Consider the following 12,565-nt stretch of genomic DNA (forward strand, 5'->3'; position numbering starts at 1 on the left):
ATATATTCAGAACATTTCATCCCAAAGCAACAGAATACACATTCTTCTCTAGTGCACATGGAACATTCTCCAGAATAGATCACATCCTCGGTCCTAAATCAGGACTCAACCGGTATCAAAAGATTGGGATCATTCCCTGCATATTTTCAGACGACAATGCTCTGAAACTAGAACTCAACCACAAGAGGAAGTTTGGAAAGAACACATATACATGGACACAAAACAGCATCCTTCTAAAGAATGAATGGGTCAACCGGGAAATTAAAGAAGAATTGAAAAAAATCATGGAAACAAATGATAATGAAAATACAACGGTTCAAAATCTGTGGGACACAACAAAGGCAGTCCTGAGAGGAAAATATATAGCGGTACAAGCTTTTCTCAAGAAACAAGAAAGGTCTCAGGTACACAACCTAACCCTACACCTAAAGGAGCTGGAGAAAGAACAAGAAAGAAACCCTAAGCCCAGCAGGAGAATAGAAACCATAAAGATCAGAGCAGAAATCAATGAAATAGAAACCAAAAAAACAATAGAACAAATCAACCAAACTAGGAGCTGGTTCTTTGAAAGAATTAATAAAATTGATAAACCCTTGGCCAGACTTATCAAAAAGAAAAGAGAAAGGACCCAAATAAATAAAATCATGAATGAAAGAGGAGAGATCACAACTAACACCAAGGAAATACAAAGTATTATAAGAACATACTATGAGCAACTCTACGCCAACAAATTTGACAATCTGGAAGAAATGGATGCATGCCTAGAAACATATAAACTACCACAACTGAACCAGGAAGAAATAGAAAGCCTGAACAGACCCATAACCAGTAAGGAGATTGAAACAGACATTAAAAATCTCCAAACAAACAAAAGCCCAGGGCCAGAAGGCTTCCCGGGGGAATTCTACCAAACATTTAAAGAAGAACTAATTCCTATTCTCCTGAAACTGTTCCAAAAAATAGAAATGGAAGGAAAACTCCCAAACTCATTTTATGAGGCCAGCATCACCTTCATCCCAAAACCAGACAAGGATCCCATAAAAAAAGAGAGCTATAGACCAATATCCTTGATGAACACAGATGCAAAAATTCTCACCAAAATACTAGCCAATAGGATTCAACAGTACATTAAAAGGATTATTCACCATGACCAAGTGGGATTTATCCCAGGGCTGCAAGGTTGGTTCAACATCCGCAAATCAGTCAATGTGATACAACACATCAATAAAAGAAAGAACAAGAACCATATGATACTCTCAATAGATGCTGAAAAAGCATTTGACAAAGTACAGCATCCCTTCCTGATCAATACCCTTCAAAGTGTAGGGATAGAGGGCACATACCTCAATATCATCAAAGCCATCTATGAAAAACCCACCGCAAATATCATTCTCAATGGAGAAAAACTGAAAGCTTTTCCACTAAGGTCAGGAACACGGCAGGGATGTCCATTATCACCACTGCTATTCAACATAGTACTAGAAGTCCTAGCCTCAGCAATCAGACAACAAAAGGAAATTAAAGGCTTCCAAATCGGCAAAGAAGTAGTCAAATTATCACTCTTCGCAGATGATATGATACTCTATGTGGAAAACCCAAAAGACTCCACTCCAAAACTGCTAGAACTTATACAGGAATTCAGTAAAGTGTCAGGATATAAGATCAATGCACAGAAATCAGTTGCATTTCTCTACACCAACAACAAGACAGAAGCAAGAGAAATTAAGGAGTCAATCCCATTTACAATTGCACCCCAAACCATAAGATACCTAGGAATAAACCTAACCAAAGAGGCTAAGAATCTATACTCAGAAAACTATAAAGTACTCATGAAAGAAATTGAGGAAGACACAAAGAAATGGAAAAATGTTCCATGCTCCTGGATTGGAAGAATAAATATTGTGAAAATGTCTATGCTACCTAAAGCAATCTACACATTTAATGCAATTCCTATCAAAGTACCATCCATCTTTTTCAAAGAAATGGAACAAATAATTTTAAGATTCATATGGAACCAGAAAAGACCTCGAATAGCCAAAGGGATATTGAAAAACAAAGCCAAAGTTGGTGGCATCACAATACCGGACTTCAATCTTTATTACAAAGCTGTCATCATCAAGACAGCATCGTACTGGCACAAAAACAGACACATAGACCAATGGAACAGAATAGAGAGCCCAGAAATAGACCCTCAACTCTATGGTCAACTAATCTTCGACAAAGCAGGAAAGAATGTCCAATGGAAAAAAGACAGCCTATTCAATAAATGGTGTTGGGAAAATTGGACAGCCACGTGCAAAAAAATGAAATTGGACCATTTCCTTACACCACACACAAAAATAGATTCAAAATGGATTAAGGACCTCAATGTGAGAAAGGAATCCATCAAAATCCTTGAGGAGAACACAGGCAGCAACCTCTTCAACCTCAGCCGCAGCAACATCTTCCTAGGAACATCGCCAAAGGCAAGGGAAGCAAGAGCAAAAATGAACTTTTGGGATTTCATCAAAATCAAAAGCTTTTGCACAGCAAAGGAAACAGTTAACAAAACCAAAAGACAACTGACAGAATGGGAAAAGATATTTGCAAACGACATATCAGATAAAGGACTAGTGTCCAAAATCTATAAAGAACTTAACAAACTCAACACCCAAAGAACAAATAATCCAATCAAGAAATGGGCAGAGGACATGAACAGACGTTTCTGCAAAGAAGACATCCAGATGGCCAACAGACACATGAAAAAGTGCTCCATATCACTCGGCATCAGGGAAATACAAATCAAAACCACAATGAGATATCACCTCACACCAGTCAGAATGGCTAAAATCAACAAGTCAGGAAATGACAGATGCTGGCGAGGATGCGGAGAAAGGGGAACCCTCCTACACTGTTGGTGGGAATGCAAGCTGGTGCAACCACTCTGGAAAACAGCATGGAGGTTCCTCAAAATGTTGAAAATAGAACTGCCCTATGACCCAGCAATTGCACTACTGGGAATTTACCCTAAAGATACAAACGTAGTGATCCAAAGGGGCACGTGCACCCGAATGTTTATAGCAGCAATGTCCACAATAGCCAAACTATGGAAAGAACCTAGATGTCCATCAACAGATGAATGGATAAAGAATAAGTAGTATATATACACAATGGAATACTATGCAGCCATCAAAAGAAACAAAATCTTGCCATTTGCGATAACATGGATGGAACTAGAGCGTATCATGCTTAGCGAAATAAGTCAAGCGGAGAAAGACAACTATCATATGATCTCCCTGATATGAGGGAGTGGTAATCCAACATGGGGGCTTAAGTGGGTAGGAGAAGAATCCATGAAACAAGATGTGATATGGAGGGAGACAAACCATAAGTGACTCTTAATCTCACGAAACAAACTGTGGGTTGCTGGGGGGAGGGGTGTTAGGAGAAGGGGGGTAGGGTTATGGACATTGGGGAGGGTATGTGCTTTTGGGTAAATTGGAAGGGGAGATGAACCATGAGAGACTATGGACTCTGAAAAACAATCTGAGGGGTTTGAAGTGGCGGGGGGGTGGGAGGTTGGGGTACCAGGAGGTGGGTATTATAGAAGGCACGGCTTGCATGGAGCACTGCGTGTGGTGAAAAAATAATGAATACTGTTTTTCTGAAAATAAATAAATTGGAAAAAAATTTTGATTTCAAAAAAAAAAAAAAGAAAATACATTGCAAATTCAGGAATAAATCCTACCACTATTCTTCAGTAAATAAATACATAAATACATAAATAAAAATTGAAAAATCCAGAACACACCAGCTGTCTCTACACCTTAAAGAACTGGAGGATCAACAACAAATCAAACCAACTCCACATATAAGAAGGGAAATCATCAAGATTAGAGCTGAGATCAATGAGGGAGAAACCAGAGATACAGTAGAACGTATCAATGAAACTAGAAGCTGGTTTTCTGAAAGAATCAATAAGATCGATAAGCCACTGACTACACTAATCCAAAAGAAAAGAGAGAAATCCCAAATTCATAAAATTATGAATGAAAAGGGAGAGATCACAACTAACGCCAAGGAAGTAGAAACAATCATCAGAAGTTATTACAAACAGTTATATGCCAATAAGCTTAGCAACCTAGGTGAAATGGATGCATTCCTGGAAAAATATAAACTACCAAAATTGAACCAGGAAGAAATCGACAACCAAAACAGACCGATATCTAATAACGAGATTGAATCAGTGATCAAAAACCTCCCAAAAAACAAGAGCCCAGGACCTGACCGATTCCCTGGGGAATTCTACCAAACCTTCCAAGAAGAAATAACACCTATTCTCCTGAAGCTGTTTCAAAATTTGAAGCAGAAGGAAAACTTCCAGTCTCTTTCTATGAAGCCAGCATTACCCTGATCCCCAAACCAGGCAAGGACCCTACCAAAAAGGAGAATTTCAGACCAATATCACTGATGAATATGGATGCTAAGATTCTCAACAAGATCTTAGCCAACAGGATCCAACAGCACATTAAAAGATTATCCACCATGATCAGGTGGGATTCATCCCTGGGCTACAAGGATGGTTCAACATTCGCAAATCAATCAATGTTATACAACAAATTAATATGAGAAGAGAGAAGAACCACATGGTCCTCTCAATTGATGCAGAAAAAGCATTTGACAAAATCCAACATTCGTTCCTGATTAAAACGCTTCAAAGTATAGGGATAGAGGGAACATTCCTGAACCTCATCAAATCTATCTATGAAAGACCCACAGCAAATATCATCCTCAATGGGAAAAAGCTTGCAGCCTTCCCATTGAGATCAGGAACAAGGCAAGGATGCCCACTTTCACCACTCTTGTTCAACATAGTATTAGAAGTCCTAGCAACAGCAATCAGACAACAGAGAGAAATAAAAGGTATCCAAATTGGTAATGAAGAAGTCAAACTCTCTCTCTTCGCAGATGACATGATTCTTTATATGGAAAACCCAAAAGACTCCACCCCCAAACTACTAGAACTCATACAGCAATTCAGCAACGTGGCAGGATACAAAGTCAATGTGCAGAAATCAGTGGCTTTCTTATACACTAACAATGAAAATACAGAAAGGGAAATTAGAGAATCGATTCCATTTACTATAGCACCAAGAACCATAAGATACCTGGGAATAAACCTAACTAAAGAGGTAAAGGATCTGTACTTGAGGAACTATAGAACACTCATGAAAGAAATTGAAGAAGACACAAAAAGATGGAAGACCATTCCATGCTCTTGGATCGGAAGAATAAAAATTGTTTAAATGTCTATACTGCCTAGAGCATTCTATACTTTTAATGTCATTCCGATCAAAATTCCACCGGCATTCTTCAAAGAGCTGGAGCAAATAATCCTAAAATTTGTATGGAATCAGAAGAGACTCCGAATCGCTAAGGAAATGTTGAAAAACAAAAATAAAGCTGGCGGCATCACCTTACCTGATTTCAAGCTTTATTACAAAGCTGTGATCACCAAGACAGCATGGTACTGGCATAAAAACAGAAACATAGACCAGTGGAACAGAGTAGAGAGCCCTGATATGGACCCTCCACTCTATGGTCAATTAATCTTTGACAAAAACAGGAAAAAATATACAGTGGAAAAAAGACAGTCTCTTCAATAAATGGTGCTGGAAAAACTGGACAGCTATATGTAGAAGAATGAAACTCGACCATTCTCTTACACCGTATACAAAGATAAACTCAAAATGGATAAAAGACCTCAACGTGAGACAGGAATCCATCAGAATCTTAGAGGAGAACATAGGCAGTAATCTCTTTGATATCAGCCACAGCAACTTCTTTCAAGATACGTCTCCAAAGGCAAAGGGAACAAATGCGAAAATAAACTTCTGGGACTTCATCAAAATCAAAAGCTTCTGCACATATAAGGAAACAGTCCAGAAAACAAAGAGGCAACCCATGGAATGGGAGAAGATATTTGCCAATGACAGTACAGACAAAAGGTTGATATCCAGGATCATAATGAACTCCTCAGACTCAACACACACAAAACAGACAATCATATCAAAAAATGGGCAGAAGATATGGACAGAAACATCTCCAATAAAGACATACAAATGGCTATCAGACACATGAAAAAATGCTCATCATCATTAGCCCTCAGGGAGATTCAAATTAAAATCACATTGAGATATCACCTCACACCAGTTAGAATGGCCAAAATTAACAAAACAGGAAACAACATGTGTTGGAGAGGATGTGGAGAAAGGGGAACCCTCTTCCACTGTTGGTGGGAATGCAAGTTGGTGCAGCCTCTTTGGAGAACAGTGTGGAGATTCCTCAAGAAATTAAAAATAGAGCTTCCCTATGACCTTGCCATTGCACTCCTGGGTATTTATCCCAAAGATACAGTTGTCGTGAAAAGAAGGGCCATCTGTACCCCAATGTTTATAGCAGCAATGGCCACAGTCGCCAAACTATGGAAAGAACGAAGATGCCCTTCAACGGATGAATGGATAAGGAAGATGTGGTCCATATACACTATGGAGTATTATGCCTCCATCAGAAAGGATGAATACCCAACTTTTGTAGCAATATGGACGGGACTGGAAGAGATTCTGCTGAGTGAAATAAGTCAAGCAGAGAGAGTCAATTATCATATGGTTTCACTTATTTGTGGAGCATAACAAATAGCATGGAGGACAAGGGGCGTTAGAGAGGAGTAGGGAATTTGGGTAAATTGGAAGGGGAGGTGAACCATGAGAGACTATGGACTCTGAAAAACAGTCTGAGGGGTTTGAAGTGGCGGGGGGGTGGGAGTTTGGGGTACCAGGTGGTGGGTATTATAGAGGGCACGGCTTGCATGGAGCACTGGGTGTGGTGAAAAAAATAATGAATACTGTTTTTCTGAAAATAAATAAATTGGAAAAAAATAAAGATATGTCTCCAAAGGCAAAGGAAACAAAAGCGAAAATAAACTTTTGGGACTTCATCAAAAACAAAGCTTCTGCACAGCAAAGGAAACAGTCAAAAAAACAAAGAGGCAACCCACGGAATGGGAGAAGATATTTGCAAATAACAGTACAGACAAAAGGTTGATATCCAGGATCTATAATGAACTCCTCAAACTCAACACACACGAAACAGGGAAACATATCAAAAAATGGGCAGAAGATATAAACAGACACTTCTCCAATGAAGACATACAAATGGCTATAAGACACATGAAAAAATATTCATCATCACTAGCCCTTAGGGAGATTCAAATTATTTGTCAGAGAGAGAGAGGGAGAGAGAGCTAGCACAAGCAGACAGAAAGGCAGGCAGAGGCAGAGGGAGAAGCAGGCTTCCTGCTGAGCAAATGTGGGACCGAGCCCGATGTGGGACTCAATCCCAGGGCGCTGGGGTCATGACCTGAGCCAAAGGCAGCTGCTTAACCAACTGAGCCACGCAGGCATCCCAGAGTGATTCAAATTAAAACCACATTGAGATATCACCTTACACCAGTTAGAATGGCCAAAATTAACATAACAGGAAACAACATGTGTTGGAGAGCATGTGGCGAAAGGGGAACCCTCTTACCCTGTTGGTGGGAATGCAAGTTGGTGCAGCCTCTTTGGAGAACAGTGTGGAGATTCCTCAAGAAATTAAAAATAGAACTTCCCTATGTGAATGATCCTTTTAATGAATTGTTGGATCCCATTGGCTAATATCTCATTGAGTATTTGGCATCCATGTTCATCAGGGATATTGGTCTCTAATTCTTCTTTTTGATGGGGATATTTGCATAGTTTGGGGATCCAAGTAATTCTGGCCTCATAAATGAGTTGGAAGTGTTCCTCCATTTCTTTTATCTGAAAAAGCTTCCATAGAATAGGTATAATTTCTTCTTTAAGTGTTTGGTAGAATTCCCTTGGAAGCCATCTGGCACTGGAGTCTTTTTTCTTTGGGGGTGGGGGAGAGTTTTGATTACCACTTCAATTTCCTTACTGGTTATGAGTCTGTTCAGATTGTCTATTTCTTCTTCTTTCAGTCTTGGTAGTTCATAAATTTCCAGGAACACATCGATTTCCTCAAGATTGCTTAACTTGTTGGCATATAGTTGCTGATAATTTCTAATGATTCCTTCTATTTCCCTGGTATTCATCATTATTTCTCCCCTTTCATTCATGATTTTATAGATTTGGGTCTTTTTTTCTTTTGGATAAATCTGGCCAGAAGCATATTGATCTTATTAATTCGTTCAAATAAGCAGGTTCTAGTTTTGTTGATCCTTTCTACTGGTTTTGTTTGTTTGTTTCTATTTGATTGATATCTGCTCTAATATTTATTATTTCTCTTCTCCTGCCTGGTTTCCTTTGCTATTTTTCTCCAGCTCCATTAGATGCAAGGTTAACTTCTGTATTGGGAATTTTTCTAACTATCTGAGAGAGCTTGGATGGCTACGTATTTCCCTCATAGGACTGCCTTTGCAATACCCCAAGATTTTGAAGAAATGTGTTTTTATTTTCATTAGTTTGCATGAGTTGTTTAAGTTCTTTAATGTCCTGATTGGCCCATTCATTCCTTAGCAAGATGCTTTTTAACCTCCAAGCATTTGTGTTCATTCCAAATTTCTCTTTGTGATTGAGTTCCAGTTTCAAAGCATTCTGGAACAAAATTATACAGGGAATAACCTCAATATTCTCTTATCAGTTGAGACCTGATTTGTGACCCAGTATGTGATTTATTCTGGAGAAAGTTCCATATGCACTCAAGAAGAATCAGTATTCTGCCGTTATAGGAGGGAATATTCTGCATATATCTACCAAGTCCATGGGGTTCAGAGTGTCATTCAAAGCCCTTGGTACTTTGTTGATCTTCTGCTAGACAATCCGTCTATCCGTTGCTGTAAGTGGAGTGTTGAAGTCTTCTAATACTAATGTATTTTTATCAATGTGTTCCTTCATCTTCAATATCAGTTGGTTTATATAATTGTCTACTTCCAAGCTGGGAGCACAGATATTTACAATTGTTAGATTTTCCCACTGGATAGACATTTTAAGTATGATATAGTGTCCCTCTACCTCTCTTACTATAGACATTGGTTTAAAATATTATTTGTCTGATATGATGATTGCTACTCCAGGTATTTTTGAGATCCATTAGTGTGGTAAGTGGTCCTCCATCCATCCATTTTCGATCTGGAGAAATCCTTAGGTTCAAAATGAGTCTCTTATAGACAGCATATGGATAGATCCTCCTTTTTATCCAATCTGACACCCTGTGTCTTTTGATGGAGGCATTCAGCCCATTTATATTCAGAGTAACTCCTGAAAGATGAATTTAGTGCCATTGTATTGCCTGAAAAGTCCCTGTTTCTGTAGATTGTCAGATTCTTTCTGGTCTGTGTTAGTCCTCAGTTCTCTCTTCACTTACAGTATCCTTGGTAATATTTTTTGCAGGGCTGGCTTGGCGGTCACATAATTTTTTCAGTTTCTGTCTGCTTGGAAACTCTATTTCTCCTTCCACTCTGAATGATAGCCTTGCTGGATAAAGTATTCTTGACTACATGTTCTTCTCATTTAGTATCCTGAATATATCTTTCCAGCTTTTTCTGTCCTCCCAGTTTGCTTGATAGGTCTAATGTTATTCTGATATCCACCAAGATCAAAGCAAAATGCACCCTAGAAAAAATCTGAAGTGATTAGAAGCTACCACAGATAGGTTAACAAAGTCAACAAAATCCAAAACAATAAAAAAGGTTAGAGGAGAGAAAGTACAACAAAGTAGAGAGAGAATGTGGACAAAGTAGGGTGATCTGTCACTTGATTGATACTTGACCTCTGTGTTAGAAAACACTGTATCTCAAAATTGTGAAATCAGAATATATATGTATATGTATGTATATATACATACCTATGTATAGGTATGTATATATATATATAGATAGATAGATAGATAGATTAGAATAGAATTAAAAAAATAGAATGGGAGATATATATATATATATATATATATATATATATATATATATAACACTGAATAGAAGGAAAAGGGGACTAGAATGGGGCACTAGAATCTATAAAATCTAGATGTGGGGGCGCCTGAGTGGCTCAGTCGGTTAAGCATCTGCCTTCGGCTCAGGTCATAATCCCAGGGTCCTGGAATCAAACCCCACATCAGGCTCCCTGTTCAGCGGGAAGCCTGCTTCCCTCTCTCCCACTCTCCCTGCTTGTGTGTCCTCTTTAAAAAATAATAATAATAGTGATCGCTTCGGCAGCACATATACTAAAATTGGAACGATACAGAGAAGATTAGCATGGCCCCTGCGCAAGGATGACACGCAAATTCGTGAAGCGTTCCATATTTTTATGGACATTGGGGAGGGTATGTGCTTTTGGGTAAATTGGAAGGGGAGGTGAACCATGAGAGACTATGGACTCTGAAAAACAATCTGAGGGGTTTGAAGTGGCGGGGGGGGGGGAGATTGCGGTACCAGGTGGTGGGTATTATAGAGGACACGGCTTGCATGGAGCACTGGGTGTGGTGAAAAAATAATGAATACTGTTTTTCTGAAAATAAATAAATTGGAAAAAAAAATAATAAAATAAAATAAAGTAAAATGTAGATGTGAAAAAAACCAAAGTTAAAAAGCGACTTAATAAGAATGTATTTCAAATGAGAAAAAGTTGAAGAAATAAAAAAGGGAAAATGAAAAATAAGAAGAAACACAACATTTTATCCTGATAGTTAAAAGAGTTGTTAAGAAACACTTAGAGCACAATATATTTTCCCCTGACGTAGGAGTTTTATGGTCTTGTAGGATCCATAAGCTTGTCATTCACCCGTTCTTCCAGTCGGTCTTCTGGGGGAAGGGCCTGCTGCTCAGCTTCTCAGGCATCCTGGCCTGCATGTTATTGCCCCCCTTGTCAGGGATGGCCCTTAAGTGAGATAATCATCACTGTGGCTTTTGTTCCCTGGCAGCTTTCCTCACCCTTTCAGAGGGTCAGAGCAAATATGGCCACTTAAAGATCTCCATTCTGGAGCCACAAGATTGCAGACCCCCCCTTCTCAATAAACCTTCCAGAACAAACCGTCTCCACCTCAGCGCATCCTAGACTCCACAGACTCATGTGGGTCGCCCCCAGTGCAACTCACCCAGTGGGAATCCCTGGGGCCCATGAGAGTCGCTGCACCTCCTGTCTCTGCAGCTGGGGGTGGTTCTGGGCTTATGCAAACCTCACTCTGATGCTTCCAGGTCACAGCTAGGTGCCACCCTACTGTCCTTTTTGGGACTGTTGCCACCCTGAGAGCTGTTGTCCAGTCATGGTCCCAGCCATTTCGTCTCTGCCAGGGGATGGTAAAAGGCCCCCACATTCCAGACCTTTTCAGGGTGTTCAGGCAAAGAACAATCTCCCTACTGGCCCTGTTCATGGTTTATGGTGCCCAGATCTCAGAGTCCTTTCTGGGCTTGCTGAACATAACCAGTTTCTATGCTCCACTGTTTGGGCAGTTTAGCAGTTCAGTCTCCCCCTTTCTTTTAGAGTGTCCTGGGATCCTAAGACCACAAAGACTCACCTTGAATTCTGCCCTATTCATCCCCTGCACCCTCCTCAGAAAGGGATGTCTCTCACTGGAGCAGATTTCTAAAGATTCTGGTTTTGCTCTCCGGTGTTATATCACTTTCCTGTAACTGACTTATGGAGGCCCCCTCCCCCCTTCATTTGTCTTCTGATCTTTCCCTGCAGATTTACAATTCTGCACCTCCTACTTTTCAAAAAGTACTCCTTTCTCTGCTTGTACAGGTCCAGATATATTTTCTTACATCTCAGGTTGAATTTGTGTGTGGCACGAATAGTTTGATCCAGCTAAATTCCAGGGACAAGATGAAATGAGGTCCCCTACTCTGCCACCATCTTGCTGGCCCTCTAGTATAGACATTTCAACAGTGTTTTTTATGCCAGTCCATGAAAATGAAATGCCTTTCCATTTCTTTGTGTCAACTTTAATTTTTTTCAGAGCTTTTATTTATTTATGTATTTGACAGAGAGAGAGAGAGAGAGAGAGATCACAAGTAGGCAGGCAGAGAGAGGGGGAAGCAGGCTCCCTGCTGAGCAGAGAGCCTGATGTGGGGCTCGATCCCAGGATGCTGAGATCATGATGTGAGCCAAAGGCAGAGGCTTAATTCACTGAGCCACCCAGATGCCCCAATCAACTTTAATTTTTAATCAGTGTTTTATAGCTCTATGAATACAGTTCTTTCACTTCTTTGATTAAGTTTATTCCTAGGAATCTTGTGATTTTGGTGTAATTGTAAATGGGATTATATCCTTAATTGATCATTCTGCTGTTATATTATTGTACAAAAATGGCACAGATTTCTCTACATTAATTTGTATCCTGAGAATTTACTGAACTTTTATGTAAGTTTTAACAGGGGTGTGTGTGTGTGTGTGTGTGTGTGTGTAGTCTGTCAGGTTTTCTATATATAGTGTTCTGTCATCTGTGAATAGTGAAAGTTTGACTTCTTCCCTTGCTGATTTAGATTCATTTGATTTCTTTTTGTTGTCTGGTTACTTTGGCTAAGACCGCCAGTATT

General features: G+C 39.6%; 1 non-coding gene across 1 annotated transcript; it reads left to right on the forward strand.

Moving 5' to 3' along the window:
- Positions 1-10,230: 10,230 nt before the first annotated feature.
- Positions 10,231-10,337, forward strand: LOC122897768. The gene has a single exon (XR_006382611.1). It is a non-coding gene; the product is annotated as a U6 spliceosomal RNA (small nuclear RNA).
- Positions 10,338-12,565: the final 2,228 nt, after the last annotated feature.

Source organism: Neovison vison, chromosome X, assembly GCF_020171115.1.
Source record: "Neovison vison isolate M4711 chromosome X, ASM_NN_V1, whole genome shotgun sequence".
In the NCBI taxonomy this organism is placed as follows: domain Eukaryota; kingdom Metazoa; phylum Chordata; class Mammalia; order Carnivora; family Mustelidae; genus Neogale; species Neogale vison.